Source organism: Musca autumnalis, unplaced genomic scaffold, assembly GCF_047663935.1.
Source record: "Musca autumnalis isolate F117 unplaced genomic scaffold, ASM4766393v1 scaffold_5, whole genome shotgun sequence".
Lineage (NCBI taxonomy): Eukaryota > Metazoa > Arthropoda > Insecta > Diptera > Muscidae > Musca > Musca autumnalis.
In genome coordinates, this window is record NW_027412088.1 from 202527005 (window position 1) to 202543807 (window position 16803).

The 16803-nt window shown below is 35.7% G+C and overlaps 1 protein-coding gene across 4 annotated transcripts in view; it reads left to right on the forward strand.

The window, feature by feature from the left end:
- The first annotated feature begins 3373 nt into the window (after nt 1–3373).
- prom (prominin) overlaps nt 3374–16803 on the forward strand; it is a 73515-nt gene continuing 60085 nt past the window's right edge. For all 4 annotated transcript variants that reach the window (XM_073989711.1, XM_073989713.1, XM_073989712.1 and 1 more), the window contains exon 1: nt 3374–3767. The gene's annotated coding sequence lies outside the window, so the exon portion shown is untranslated. The remainder of the gene's footprint in view (nt 3768–16803) is intronic.

Sequence of the window (16803 nt, forward strand, 5' to 3'; positions counted from 1 at the left end):
ATAAAAACAATAATATTTGCAATGACTTTTACGTGCAACAAAAGTACCACTCCTCAAACAGCAAATAAGCGGAGTTCGAAGCAAGGATTTCCGTGAAAAAGTTGTGACAACAAATCCTCTTTGAGTCGACTTTTCATAAATAATCACAACATTTTGCATGAACCCAACAGCAGAATATAATAATGGTGGTGGGGGGTTAGACACAGCATGAATTGCATTTCACAATTGTGGTTGAGAATAATAAAGAGCTGCTCTGCTCAATCTAGCTATACAACATCACTGTTTGGTTGTATTGTAGGCAAGTAAGGAAATTGGTTTCCTTTTGTGTCTTTCTCTTCCTTGGAATTGCTCTTAGTTAGCCATATAATTCTACAAAACCTAAACAAAAGACATTTCAATAACTTTCTCAAGTATTTGGGCAAAACTATTTGCTTGGAGTTTATGGAAATTTATGATAAGCCAATAAACCGGAGGATATTCATAACAATGGCAGGATCAGATATTACTGAGAAATCTCATACAGGATAATGGTACTTAGTTATCAACATATGCCAATATTATTCCACTGCTGGCCAATAACTATCAGCAGCAACACCACCACCTAGCGTCAATTCGTTTGACGTTAGCCAAAGAAAGTCATAAATACGAGCATGAACAAAAAGGCAATAACCTTTTCGGAAAATGGGCGGAATAAGTTTTTTTTTCGCAGAAGTTTCTGTTGGCATTTTATCTCTTTTTTTGTAGTGACACAAAACTTTAGGATAATTATGATGTCCGTGATATGAAATTGTGTGCGAACCAAACAGTCACACAAAGAACTCTTATAACAGGAAAAGATACGTGACCTGGGATAATGTGGAAAGTCTTAAAACGGACAACAACTTAGCAGAACTCCAAAAAATCAAACGTTTTTAGGGAAAATTTATTTAAACGAAGCTAAATTAAAGATTTAATATAAAATATGCTGTACAAACAGGCAGATTTCTTAATTTAGCCAAGCTGAATTGAGGTTAACCTATGTAAACCTCTATTCAGCCAGGCTGAATGGATGTTTACCTATGTAAACCTCTATTCAGCCAGGCTGAATGGATGTTTACCTATGGAAACCTCTATTCAGCCAGGCTGAATTGAAGTTTACCTATGGAAACCTCTATTCAGCCAGGCTGAATGGATGTTTACCTATGGAAACCTCTATTCAGCCAGGCTGAATGGATGTTTACCTATGGAAACCTCTATTCAGCCAGGCTGAATGGATGTTTACCTATGGAAACCTCTATTCAGCCAGGCTGAATTGAAGTTTACCTATGGAAACCTCTATTCAGCCAGGCTGAATTGAAGTTTACCTATGGAAACTTCTATTCAGCCAGGCTGAATTGAAGTTTACCTATGGAAACTTCTATTGAAGTTTACCTATGGAAACTTCTATTGAAGTTTACCTATGGAAACTTCTATTGAAGTTTACCTATGGAAACTTCTATTGAAGTTTACCTATGGAAACTTCTATTCAGCCAAGCTGAATTGAAGATTACCTATGGAAACCTCTATTCAGCCAAGCTGAATTGAAGTTTACCTATGGAAACCTCTATTCAGCCAGGCTGAATGGATGTTTACCTATGGAAACCTCTATTCAGCCAGGCTGAATGGATGTTTACCTATGGAAACCTCTATTCAGCCAGGCTGAATGGATGTTTACCTATGGAAACCTCTATTCAGCCAGGCTGAATTGAAGTTTACCTATGGAAACCTCTATTCAGCCAGGCTGAATTGAAGTTTACCTATGGAAACTTCTATTCAGCCAGGCTGAATTGAAGTTTACCTATGGAAACTTCTATTCAGCCAGGCTGAATTGTAGTTTACCTATGGAAACATCTATTCAGCCAGGCTGAATTGAAGTTTACCTATGGAAATTTCTATTGAAGTTTACCTATGGAAACCTCTATTCAGCCAGGCTGAATTGAAGTTTACCTATGGAAACCTCTATTCAGCCAGGCTGAATTGAAGTTTACCTATGGAAACCTCTATTCAGCCAGGCTGAATTGAAGTTTACCTATGGAAACCTCTATTCAGCCAGGCTGAATTGAAGTTTACCTATGGAAACCTCTATTCAGCCAGGCTGAATTGAAGTTTACCTATGGAAACCTCTATTCAGCCAGGCTGAATTGAAGTTTACCTATGGAAACCTCTATTCAGCCAGGCTGAATTGAAGTTTACCTATGGAAACCTCTATTCAGCCAGGCTGAATTGAAGATTTCCTATGTAAACCTATATTCAGCAATACTGAATTGAAGATTTCCTATAGAAATCTCTATTCAGCTAAGCTGAATTAATGTTTTCCTCTAGGAAACAATATTCAGCTCAGCCGAATTAAAGTTTTCCTATGGAAACTCATATTCAGCTAAGCTGAATTAAAGTTTCCCTACAAAAAACCATATTCAGCTAACATAATACATTTCCCTAACCTCTGAACTTCAAAGCATTTATGAATCGTTTAAGCTGTTTACCCTTTTGTAATGGCATATTGACATTCAACTTTCAACCCCAAAGGATAGCAAATGTTAAGCCTGCATCATCATCATCGTCATTATCGCAATACCCATCACCAACAGCTCCAATATCTCTGAACCATGGAAGTCAATGAGGAAAAACTCTGTCAATAACTAATGAATGACTATCAAACAGAACGCTGTGGTTGAATGCATCAATGAATGTCTGACTAACTGACTGACAGATTGGCTTTCTGTTGACATGACTACAAGCCTGGCCATCTAAGAGGCTTAAAAACCTAAGAAGCAAACTGTAACTAAACTCTGTAAACTGTCCAAAAAGGCGGAAGTCTCATTTCCCAATCATAATAATGAAGCTAGGCAATGCTTACAAAGCGCAACGAATTGTAAAATGAAAGTAAAAGGTACAGTAAAGAGGGTATAAAAGAGGAAGCAAGAAAAAAGCGGGCACATGGTTTGATTTTGAAACGAACGAAATGATTAAAACAAAGCATAGCAAAACAAACCAGCTGCATTTGGAACGTTGCGGGAGTCGGGAGGTATTGAACAAAGTCTCTTGCTAATAGATTCATTGAAGCGGCCTAGTCGCTGTGCTTTAAACACGGTAAAATATATAAACAAATTTCTTACCTTTTTCCATTTTTTATTGTGGAAAAAACAAAACGTTTTCATTTTTGCCTATATCCCACTTCGTACGGTTTTGCTTTAAAACAAATTGTCCATTGAAATTTGTGGAGGGCCAATAGAACCGATAGAACTTTGGAATTTCTAAGTTTTCATATGTCACCACCACTATTAACGCTATGAGTGCTGAATGTGGTTCTGCATTTTGTTGGCTGAGCAAAAACTTGGCCATTCTTTTGCAATTCAGTTTCGAAGAGACTTTAAAGGCATTTAAACCTATGGTTAGCTATATAACGGATCGAAAACATACTCAGCCAGACAAAGAAATCTAAAATAGAAAACAAATTTAATAAACCTCCTAAGCCTCCAAAGGAGGCTAATAAGGTTGCTGTCAACCTAAAACTCCATTGTAGTGAAACAAAAATACTGAAAATAATTGAAAAGTGAAAAAATGATGTTACGAAAATTTTCGATTAACGAATTAATTAAAGAAAAAAATATTTAAAAAGATTTTCATAAAAACGGAAAAAATAGTTGAATTTATGGTGTATATATATATGTATGTGTGTGTAATATTATTTAAAAAATATACAACCTCACTGCCAACTTTAAAAGGATATAAAGTTTAAAAATATACAGGTGGGCCTTTGTAAATTATATAATTATGTAATACAATAAGCTCTATTACCATTAGCATGGAAAAAAATAAACGTACGCACAAAACGAACGTTGAAGAACATATTTTGGGTGTGGTCTACTCACACGTTGAGTGGTCAAGAAGAAATGTGAGAAATAACACAGGAAAACTGAAAAAAATATATTACAAATTTTATTTTGTGGATAATTCTTGGTTAAATCATAAAATCCTATACAAATCATAATTCAGCTAAGCTAAATTGAAGATTTCCTATAGAAATCACAATTCATATTTAATTCAGCCTAGAAAGCTCTATTCAGCCAGGCTGAATTGAAGCTATCCTATAGAAAGCTCTATTGAATAGAGGTTTCCATAGGAAATTTTCAATTCAGTCTGGCTAAATAGAGGTTTCCATAGGAAATCTTCAATGCAGCCTGGCTGAATAGAGGTTTCCATAGGAAATCTTCAATGCAGCCTGGCTGAATAGAGGTTTCCATAGGAAATCTTCAATGCAGCCTGGCTGAATAGAGGTTTCCATAGGAAATCTTCAATTCAGCCTGGCTGAATAGAGGTTTCCATAGGAAATCTTCAATTCAGCCTGGCTGAATAGAGGTTTCCATAGGAAATCTTCAATTCAGCCTGGCTGAATAGAGGTTTCCATAGGAAATCTTCAATTCAGCCTGGCTGAATAGAGGTTTCCATAGGAAATCTTCAATTCAGCCTGGCTGAATAGAGGTTTGCATAGGAAATCTTCAATTCAGCCTTGCTGAATAGAGGTTTCCATAGGAAATCTTCAATTCAGCCTGGCTGAATAGAGGTTTCCATAGGAAATCTTCAATTCAGCCTGGCTGAATAGAGGTTTCCATAGGAAATCTTCAATTCAGCCTGGCTGAATAGAGGTTTCCATAGGAAATCTTCAATTCAGCCTGGCTGAATAGAGGTTTCCATAGGAAATCTTCAATTCAGCCTGGCTGAATAGAGGTTTCCATAGGAAATCTTCAATTCAGCCTGGCTGAATAGAGGTTTCCATAGGAAATCTTCAATTCAGCCTGGCTGAATAGAGGTTTCCATAGGAAATCTTCAATTCAGCCTGGCTGAATAGAGGTTTCCATAGGAAATCTTCAATTCAGCCTGGCTGAATAGAGGTTTCCATAGGAAATCTTCAATTCAGCCTGGCTGAATAGAGGTTTCCATAGGAAATCTTCAATTCAGCCTGGCTGAATAGAGGTTTCCATAGGAAATCTTCAATTCAGCCTGGCTGAATAGAGGTTTCCATAGGAAATCTTCAATTCAGCCTGGCTGAATAGAGGTTTCCATAGGAAATCTTCAATTCAGCCTGGCTGAATAGAGGTTTCCATAGGAAATCTTCAATTCAGCCTGGCTGAATAGAGGTTTCCATAGGAAATCTTCAATTCAGCCTGGCTGAATAGAGGTTTCCATAGGAAATCTTCAATTCAGCCTGGCTGAATAGAGGTTTCCATAGGAAATCTTCAATTCAGCCTGGCTGAATAGAGGTTTCCATAGGAAATTTTCAATTCAGCCTGGCTGAATAGAGGTTTCCATAGGAAATTTTCAATTCAGCCTGGCTGAATAGAGGTTTCCATAGGAAATTTTCAATTCAGCCTGGCTGAATAGAGGTTTCCATAGGAAATTTTCAATTCAGCCTGGCTGAATAGAGGTTTCCATTGGAAATCTTCAATTCAGCCTGGCTGAATAGAGGTTTCCATAGGAAATCTTCAATTCAGCCTGGCTGAATAGAGGTTTCCATAGGAAATCTTCAATTCAGCCTGGCTGAATAGAGGTTTCCATAGGAAATCTTCAATTCAGCCTGGCTGAATAGAGGTTTCCATAGGAAATCTTCAATTCAGCCTGGCTGAATAGAGGTTTCCATAGGAAATCTTCAATTCAGCCTGGCTGAATAGAGGTTTCCATAGGAAATCTTCAATTCAGCCTGGCTGAATAGAGGTTTCCATAGGAAATCTTCAATTCAGCCTGGCTGAATAGAGGTTTCCATAGGAAATCTTCAATTCAGCCTGGCTGAATAGAGGTTTCCATAGGAAATCTTCAATTCAGCCTGGCTGAATAGAGGTTTCCATAGGAAATCTTCAATTCAGCCTGGCTGAATAGTGGTTTCCATAGGAAATCTTCAATTCAGCCTGGCTGAATAGAGGTTTCCATAGGAAATCTTCAATTCAGCCTGGCTGAATAGAGGTTTCCATAGGAAATCTTCAATTCAGCCTGGCTGAATAGAGGTTTCCATAGGAAATCTTCAATTCAGCCTGGCTGAATAGAGGTTTCCATAGGAAATCTTCAATTCAGCCTGGCTGAATAGAGGTTTCCATAGGAAATCTTCAATTCAGCCTGGCTGAATAGAGGTTTCCATAGGAAATCTTCAATTCAGCCTGGCTGAATAGAGGTTTCCATAGGAAATCTTCAATTCAGCCTGGCTGAATAGAGGTTTCCATAGGAAATCTTCAATTCAGCCTGGCTTAATAGAGGTTTCCATAGGAAATCTTCAATTCAGCCTGACTGAATAGAGGTTTCCATAGGAAATCTTCAATTCAGCCTGGCTGAATAGAGGTTTCCATAAGAAATCTTCAATTCAGCCTGGCTGAATAGAGGTTTACATAGGAAATCTTCAATTCAGGTTTCATAGGAAATCTTCAATTCAGCCTTGCTGAATAGAGGTTTCCATAGGAAATCTTCAATTCAGCCTTGCTGAATAGAGGTTTCCATAGGAAATCTTCAATTCAGCCTGGCTGAATAGAGGTTTCCATAGGAAATCTTCAATTCAGCATGGCTGAATTGAGGTTTCCATAGGAAATCTTCAATTCAGCCTGGCTGAATAGAGGTTTCCATAGGAAATCTTCAATTCAGCCTGGCTGAATAGAGGTTTCCATAGGAAATCTTCAATTCAGCCTGGCTGAATAGAGGTTTCCATAGGAAATCTTCAATTCAGCCTGGCTGAATAGAGGTTTCCATAGGAAATCTTCAATTCAGCCTGGCTGAATAGAGGTTTCCATAGGAAATCTTCAATTCAGCCTGGCTGAATAGAGGTTTCCATAGGAAATCTTCAATTCAGCCTGGCTGAATAGAGGTTTCCATAGGAAATCTTCAATTCAGCCTGGCTGAATAGAGGTTTCCATAGGAAATCTTCAATTCAGCCTGGCTGAATAGAGGTTTCCATAGGAAATCTTCAATTCAGCCTGGCTGAATAGAGGTTTCCATAGGTAAACTTCAATTCAGCCTGGCTGAATAGAGGTTTCCATAGGTAAACTTCAATTCAGCCTGGCTGAATAGAGGTTTCCATAGGTAAACTTCAAATCAGCCTGGCTGAATAGAGGTTTCCATAGGAAAACTTCAATTCAGCCTGGCTGAATAGAGGTTTCCATAGGTAAACTTCAATTCAGCCTGGCTGAATAGAGGTTTCCATAGGTAAACTTCAATTCAGCCTGGCTGAATAGAGGTTTCCATAGGTAAACTTCAATTCAGCCTGGCTGAATAGAGGTTTCCATAGGTAAACTTCAATTCAGCCTGGCTGAATAGAGGTTTCCATAGGTAAACTTCAATTCAGCCTGGCTGAATAGAGGTTTCCATAGGTAAACTTCAATTCAGCCTGGCTGAATAGAGGTTTCCATAGGTAAACTTCAATTCAGCCTGGCTGAATAGAGGTTTCCATAGGTATACTTCAATTCAGCCTGGCTGAATAGAGGTTTCCATAGGTATACTTCAATTCAGCCTGGCTGAATAGAGGTTTCCATAGGTAAACTTCAATTCAGCCTGGCTGAATAGAGGTTTCCATAGGTAAACTTCAATTCAGCCTGGCTGAATAGAGGTTTCCATAGGTAAACTTCAATTCAGCCTGGCTGAATAGAGGTTTCCATAGGTAAACTTCAATTCAGCCTGGCTGAATAGAGGTTTCCATAGGTAAACTGCAATTCAGCCTGGCTGAATAGAGGTTTCCATAGCAAATCTTCAATTCAGCCTGGCTGAATAGAGGTTTCCATAGGAAATCTTCAATTCAGCCTGGCTGAATAGAGGTTTCCATAGGAAATCTTCAATTCAGCCTGGCTGAATAGAGGTTTCCATAGGAAATCTTCAATTCAGCCTGGCTGAATAGAGGTTTCCATAGGAAATCTTCAATTCAGCCTGGCTGAATAGAGGTTTCCATAGGAAATCTTCAATTCAGCCTGGCTGAATAGAGGTTTCCATAGGAAATCTTCAATTCAGCCTGGCTGAATAGAGGTTTCCATAGGAAATCTTCAATTCAGCCTGGCTGAATAGAGGTTTCCATAGGAAATCTTCAATTCAGCCTGGCTGAATAGAGGTTTCCATAGGAAATCTTCAATTCAGCCTGGCTGAATAGAGGTTTCCATAGGAAATCTTCAATTCAGCCTGGCTGAATAGAGGTTTCCATAGGAAATCTTCAATTCAGCCTGGCTGAATAGAGGTTTCCATAGGAAATCTTCAATTAAGCCTGGCTGAATAGAGGTTTCCATGGGAAAGCTTCAATTCAGCCTGGCTGAATAGAGGTTTCCATATGAAATCTTCAATTCAACCTGGCTGAATAGAGGTTTCCATGGGAAATCTTCAATTCAGCCTGGCTGAATAAAGGTTTCTGTAGGAAGTCTTCAATTCAGCCTGGCTGAATAGAGCTATCCATAGGAAATCTTCACTTCAGCTGGGTTAATTGCACAATTTTTTACTTAAAAATATAAAATTTCAATATAGATTTATTTAGTCTCTTCTTTATTAAAATGTTGCAATTTCCCTTTTGTCCAATTATCCCCTTGTTAAGAAAGCAAAGCAGTTTAACTTTAATAAACAAGTTACAGAAAAAACAATCCATATAAATTAGATTTAAATCTAAATCTAGAAAAATACAAAGAAAATTCCAGGGAAAATTCAATGAAATTTGTCCCTTTATCTTTACAAGCTGGTCGCATGTAATCCCCCCAAAGAGATAACAATAAATATTTAACCAAAAATTTGAATAATAAATCCCTTGTTATCATTGAACCAATCAAACACCTCTAACCAAATATTTATTGTGGTCGCCACATCCTTGACTAAATAAAACAACAACAAATAGCAAGCCAAAAAAAGAAAAACGTTTTCCCTTTAGTGTTTAAATGAGCTGTCTTTGTTTGAAAATGTTCGCCATAATTTCTGCTTCTCTCCCTTTGGGAAAGCTTTGTTAAATTGGCTTGGGAAAGCAAGAGAAGCGAAGGGAAAAAAACTTAGTGCATTAAGACCCACAACGTGCAAGAAAACCAAACTGCAAAACAACGGAACCTTAAGATATGAAAACCACCTCGACTTGTATTGAATTTTTAATGACCCACTTTTGTTCAATGTGTTTTGAGTTTGTTTTGTTGTTATTTTATTGTCTGTGTCTTTGGTTTTTGCTTTTGGGATTTGTCTTGTCTTGGTTTTCTATATTTTGGTTTTCACTTTTTCTCTTATCGTCTGTTCCTATGTTGTTCTGCTGTGGAGTACACCATTATTGGTTTGCACTAATTTCGAACCCCCAGAGCAAAACGTAAAGAGACCTCCCGCCAAGGGATTTTCTTCAAAACAAAAGACCCTTAACAATAAAAAATGCAAAATATTCAGACAGACAAATAAACGAAGGGAGCATTTTAAATAAAAAAGAAGGGAGACATTCGTAAACAAAAGAAAACCAGAAAACAAATGAAAGCGTAACAGGCGGTTTTGTCTTCCAGCTAAATAAATAATAGAAGAGACCTAAAACGACTTAATCTCACCACATTCTCTCCCTCTGTCTCATTGTTTTGTTGTGTTTCATACCACCACTTTTATGGCTTCTCACCATGTGAGCAGAGACCATAAGAACTCTCTTCTTCTTCTTCTTCTCCTCCAATAAATTAAATATGAATAACCATTCAGGAGGTCATTCTCCCCAACCACAAGAGATCAAGAGAAATTCAACAAACACACGCCAGTAGCAACCACAATGACAAGGCTATAGTAGAGTGGGTTAGGGTTAAATCACCATCACCATTGTTGGAAATATTTGTCGCCTTCTTCGCACAAACAAAATCGGCAGCTAAATGAGAGACAATTGATTGTTGGCAAATAAAATTAATGGCACCTTTCTCTAAGACTGAGAGTAGTACTCGCCATTGTTTTTGTCTCAATATGTGAGATTGTGTGTGCGTGTGAATGTTTACCTTCAAATTGTTGCATGCCAAAGCAACAGTGATTTTGTTGATATTTCATTGAGGCACAAGTGTATGTGTGTGTGTACATGAGTTTCTTCCAAAGTACTTGGGTGCGTATGGTGAATGAATGGCAAAATTAATGTGTATACGCTCCATGGGGGCATAAGTGAATACAGTACGAGTATATTAATGTTTTGCATGGACGGTCTATGGTGCGTATAAGAGGAGATTGTTTCTATATATAGTCAGTCTATGGAATAAAATACCAAATGATAAATCGTTGCTGCCAAAAATTAAATACAAAAACATTTAATATTCACTGTCTGGGTTCAAGGTAAAATGTTATGGTAATTCTAACGAAATTCATTTTATTTCATGGTGCCCTTGAGCTCTTCTAATTGATTAATGAATATCTAATGTAACTCGGCTAGAACAGATACACTTTTTCACCTCATTACCAAGTTGGTGTCATTTGTTAATTGATAAATGAATATGAAATGAGTTTGCAAAGCAGACTGGATTTTGTTTAATTTTAATATTTTCGCAAAAAAAACGTGTTAAAGGCCGAACTTTTTATATAAAATATTCTGAAGTAAAACGGAATAATTATTTTCTTTCTTGTCCACAATTTTAGGAGGAGATATTCCGTGACCACTTGTACCTGAATAAAGTAAAAAAATCAAAAAAAAATGTATTCAATCGGTCGGGAACTTTATATGGGGCTAATTCAAAGTATGGACCTATGTTTTTGGTGGAGAAGTTTTGTGACCACTGGGAAACTCAAATGTCGAATTGCAGATACTTGGATCAAAAATTGTAGCTAAAATCCAAAAAATCGAAAATCGGGATGTGCCGTTATATGGGGCTCGACCAACACATGTATCTATGTGGACAGTTTTTCGAATTACAGATAATTGGGTCAAAAATACCGAAAATGGGAAGGCGCCGTTATATGGGACCTATACCAAAACATGGACCTATGTTGACGGTTTTTAGTGGAGATATTTTGTGACCACTGGGAACCCCAAACGTGTAATTACAGGTAGTTCGGTCATAAAATGTAGCTAAAATCCACATATCGTTATATGGACCTATGTTGGCAATTTTTGGTGGAGATATTTTGTGATTACTAGGAACCTCAACTGTCAAATTACTGGTAGTTCGGTGAAACATTTTTAGCTAAAATCCTCAAACTACCAAAAATCGAGAGGTACCTCTATATGGTGGCTACACCAAAACATGGACCTATGTTGACAGTTTTAGGTGGAGATGTTTTGTGATTACTAGGAACCTCAACTGTCAAATTACAGGTAGTTTGGTCAAAAATTTTAGTTAAATCCTCAAAATACCGAAAATCGGGAGGTACCGTTATATAGGGGCTATACCAAAACATGGAGCTATGTTGACGGTGTTTAGTGGAGATATTTTGTGACCACTGGGAACCCCAAACGTGAAATTACAGGTAGTTTGAACAGAAAAAGTCTCCAAAAATTCTTTAAAAAATCAACGTTCTTTGAACAGAAAAATGTCACCAAAAACTATTTAAAAATCGACGTCCTTTGAAAAAAACAAAGTCTTCAAAAATTCTTTAAAACATCAACGTTCCACAGTGGTTCAGAATTTTTTTGCCTTGTCAGAACGGATAGAGATATTTTCATAACTTTCGACATATCACATAATCAGCTTTCCGATGCATAAAAGAAACATTCTAATTCGGTCTAGTAGTTGAAGAGGAATTCAAGGTCAAAGTTAAAAATTTGAGTTTTTTGATATTTTGCATCAAAATATGACTGTTTTTGAATTTTTCATATGTTCTAGCTATTTAAAACGGCCAAACACCAATAAACAAACCATCAAAATAGAAAAAAAAAACAAGTAAGAAAAGTCTATAGTCGGACGTAGCCGACCATGGGATACCCTATACCACTATCTCTGGACAATCGCGCTCCACGGAACTTCTTTTCAATGATTGTGAAAATTTAATTATCAAATATCAGAGATATAATGTATAATACTTATGACCAAAACCAAAAAGTTATCTGGCATGACAAAGATATTTTTGTAGCAGGAAAAGAAAATTTAGTTCACACAAACTAAAATGTAATGAAACCCACTTATTAGTACTACTACTTCCGTTGTTTAACCGCTACGTTATTGAATTTTTTACCAATTTCACACAAAAGTTTCAGTCCATTTAACCCGCTAAGTATTATCTGATCATCACGTTGGTTTGTACGCTTCTTCTTCATCATAAACTCAAACTTTGTTTAAAATTTTGCGGGTTATTATTTAGACCTACAGAGCCGCTACAAAATTGGTTAAAATTTTGTTTTTGGTTAATTTCATTCCCTGAACATTTCACGATCATCAGCATAAACTAATCATTTCTATTCTGGCCCGAACTCAACCTCCTTAAAAAATTCGTTACAATCGGTCCATCATTGCGCCCTTATGCTTGTTTACAATTTTTAATGGACGAGCACACATCGCTAAATCGCTTTATCTCGTCGAGATATGAATTTTGGCATTCCAAATAAGGGGTCTAGGACGAATATTTCGTGGTGTTACATAAACTGGTTCCCTACACAGAACCCATTATATATTAGGCAGTAGGCCCGTTATCTAGCAAACACTTTATTGCAATTTACATCAGAGGAAAGGTCAGTAGTTTTTTTCCATATGTAGGCTACTTTGCAAAATATATATGTCCTCAAGGAATTAAAATATCGACCACAAATAAAATTGTTATATTTTTCATACAAAAGTAATGGTCCATTTCACCCGCTAAAGAATATCAGATCATCATTCAAAATTGTAGACATCTTTTTTGACCTATACTCTTACCCGGTGCAAAATTTCGTGACTATTGATGTATAATTGCGACTTCTAGCGAGTTTATTATTACACTACAAACAAATAACGGAATATATTTATCTCGTCGAGATATGAAGATTGGTATACCACATTGGGGGTCTCCGACGAATATTTCGCGGTGTTACATGAATTTTTGCCTTTTCCACATTGTGGTATAGGGTATAAAATAATTTATATGGGAAACTGTTAAAAAAAAACACACACACATTTTTACCTATGTAATTTCAAACACGTAAAAAAATAATAATTTAAAAAAAAATTAAAAATTATTAAAGGAATTTTCTTTAATAATTTTTAAAACTACTAGAATAAGTTTTTATTATACCCTCCACCACACGATGGGGCCGATGACAGGTTTTTGAGGCAAAAAATCACAGAGGCCTTCAGAATTTCGTGCAGACGTTTATAATCGGCCTAGAAACTAATCTGCCAAATTTGGTTGATATCGGTTCATATGTATATAGATATAGCTGTCATATATACATATGTATGTTTGCGCAATTTCGAGTAATTGATCGACAAAACACGAAAATTCTGTCTAATTATGATGATATTTGGAATATGTGGCGGAATTCGGACTGGAAATAAGTTAGCCAAGTTATTTTGAGATCGGTTCAGATTTGGATATAGCTCCCATATATATTTGAGGTATTTGATGCAACAAACACGCAATTTCTGTCCAATTTTGAAACGTATGACAGGAATCGGTATAGAAATATGTTTGCCAAATTATATTGAAATCGGTTCAGATTTGGATATAGCTCCGATATATATTTTCGCCCGATTTGAGGTATTTGGTGCAACAAACACGCAAATTCTGTCAAATTTCGATAAAATTTAAAATGTGTGACGGAATTAGGTCTAGAAAAAAGTATCCCAAATTATATCGAAATCGGTTCAGATTTGGATGTAGCTCCCATATATATTTTCACCCAATTTTAGGTATTTCGTACAGCAATCCAATTGTGATGAAATTTAAAGTGTCTGACCGAATCTAGAAAACATTATTGAGACATCATATTGAAATCGGTTCAGATTCGGATATATCGTTCATTAATTTTCTCCGTCGAAGTTAATTGTTTTCTCATTTTAGTTGGTTGATACAGAACTTCCTTGAGAACATTTTTTCTATATATTTCTTTTGACAAATTGGCCGGAACAGAGGCGGCATGAATCAAGAGCTTGGTATTGTTGTCGTGTTCATGGGAGACTTCCGAAGCAAGTTTTCTTCCTTCACTATAATCCACATTAGGTTGCCCTCTCTTCTTTGTATCATTACCATGTTCCAGAGTAAATACTGTGTCGCTAGCTAACCATAAGCTTTCAAATTGTAATACACGATTTTTTGACCTCCAATTTTTTATCCATTTTTGGTTAAGGCGTTCAAAAATGTTATAAACTTATTTTTAACTCCCGCCACGAAGTTGTCTTTGACACATCGATTAAATTTCGCAGAAATCCAGTCTATAACGTGTTTAGGTTTTCGCTGATTTTCCAACCAAATATTAAAAATACCCAAATTTTTAAGTTTTACGAAAACTGGAAATTGATAATATAAATATAAAGTATACGCAAAATTTCTTTTCAAAATCTGTTAGCCGGCATTGTCACCTTTCACCAGATACATATTTTTACGAGAATACACCCCGATACCGAAAGTTCTACTCCAATGAACACATTGACGATACCACAGACTACATCAAAAAACCTCACTTACTGACACAACAAATTATTGAGCACATCCAATATTACATTTACATTTTTAATAATAACATTACCCATATTTTCCATTTTTAAAAATATATAATATCAACAGATCAGGTTTTGGCGCCAAAATACTTAAATTGTTTAATTACGACTGAATGTCAGAAATAAATGGAATGAAAATTATGACATCTTTGGCAGCTTGTCATGTCGCCGGGGGCCGTTGCCAGATTGTAATTTTTTGGTTTTGGAGGTTTGAAAGTGCTAAGAATATAATTCCGTTATTATTTGAATTTTGTCGGTATCGGTCCACGCCTTCATAAAGCCCCCATAGGACGATTTTCAGTATTTTAAAGGTTTTAGCTTCATTATCACACCGAAATAGCTGAAGTGGTACCTAGTCTACGTTGGTGGTATAAAACTTTCCCCCAGAACTTTGTCGGTATCGCTCCATGCCTTCATATCGCCCTCATAGAACGGCACCTCCCGATTTTCGGTATTTTGAACGTTGTGGCCTCAATATTCCACCGAAATGGCTGAAATTTGGTACTTAGACTTCGTAGGCGGTACTCAAGCTTCAACTTTAAATTTGTCGGTATAGGTCCACGCTTTTATATAGCCCCCATGGAAAGGTACCTCCCGAATTTCCGTATTTTGAAGGTTGTGGCTTCAATATTCAACCAAAATGGCTGAAATTTGGTATTTAGTCTTCAATGTGATATAAAACTGTTCGCCAGAAATTTGTCTGTACAGGTCCGCGCTTTCATATTGCCCCATTTCCGACCAAAATTCGTCGGTATAGGTCCACGTTTCGATATAGCCCCCTTAGAACTGTACCTCCCGATTTTCGTAATACTGAAGATTGTGACGTCAATATCCCACCGAAATGGCTGAAATTCGTTATTTAGTCTTCCAAGAGTTATAAAATATTCCAGAAGAGTATTATCAGTATAGGTCCACGTCTTCCTATATCCCCATAGAAGCATACTTCTTGATTTTCGGTATTTTTAAGTTTTAGCCACATTTTCTTAGAGAAATATAGGAAATTTGGTATTTAGTCATCTTTGAGTCTAAAAACTTTCCGTCAGAAATTTGTCGGTATAGATCGACGTTTTGAAATAGCCCCCATAGAACGGTGCCTCACGTTGTTTTACCGAAATTGCTGAAATTTACTATTAAGTCCTCTTCATACACGAAAGGAAACTATTATTATAACAAGTTCGGCCCGACCGAACTTAACGCCGTTCTTACTTGTTAATAAATACTTTTGTTGGCGTTTTATTTGTAATAATTTTTAAAATTATTAAATTATTATTATTACTTAAAAAGAATTGTATTTTGAGAGCCGTCAAACAAATTTAAAAAAAAAATAATTTTAATATTTTTAAAATAATGTTGATGGAATTAAATTGACTTTTATATTGTTATAATAACTTTTGATGGTATGAAAATAATTTATGTATTATTAAAATAACTGTTATGGTATTAAAATAATTTTTATATTATTAAAAAAATGTATATTATCCAAATAATTATTAAATTATTAAAAAATATTATTATTATTATTTTAAAATTAATTTATTGATTAATTTTATCTTATTATACTTTATTTTTAGTAATTATTTAACTATTTTAAATAATTATGTAATATTTTTTAATTAATAAAGTAATATCCTTTAATTATTAAAAACAACAGTATTTCAAAAAAAATATTATATAAAATTATTTCAAAAATTTTTATATTATTAAAATAATGTTTATAGTATTAAAATAATTTTTATATTATTAAAATAATTTTTATGGTAGTAATATATTTTTTATGAAATATTAAAAAATTTATATTATTCAAAAAACAAGTAAGAAAAGTCTATAGTCGGACGGAGCCGACCATGGGATACCCTATACCACTATCCCTGGACAATCGCTCTCCACGGAACTTCTTTTCAATGATTGTGAAAATTTAATTATCAAATATCAGAGATGTAATGTATAATACTTATAACCAAAACCATAAAGTTGTATAGCATGACAAAGACATTTTTGTAGCAGGAAAGGAAAATTTAGTTCACACAAACTAAAATGTAATGAAACCCACTTATGTAGTACTACTACTTCCGTTGTTTAACCGCTACGTTATTGAAATTTTTACCAATTTCACACAAAAGTTTCAGTCCATTTAACCCGCTAAGTATTATCTGATCTTCACGTTGGTTTGTACGTTTCTTCTTCATCATAAACTCAAACTTTCTTTAAAATTTTGCGGGTTATTATTTTG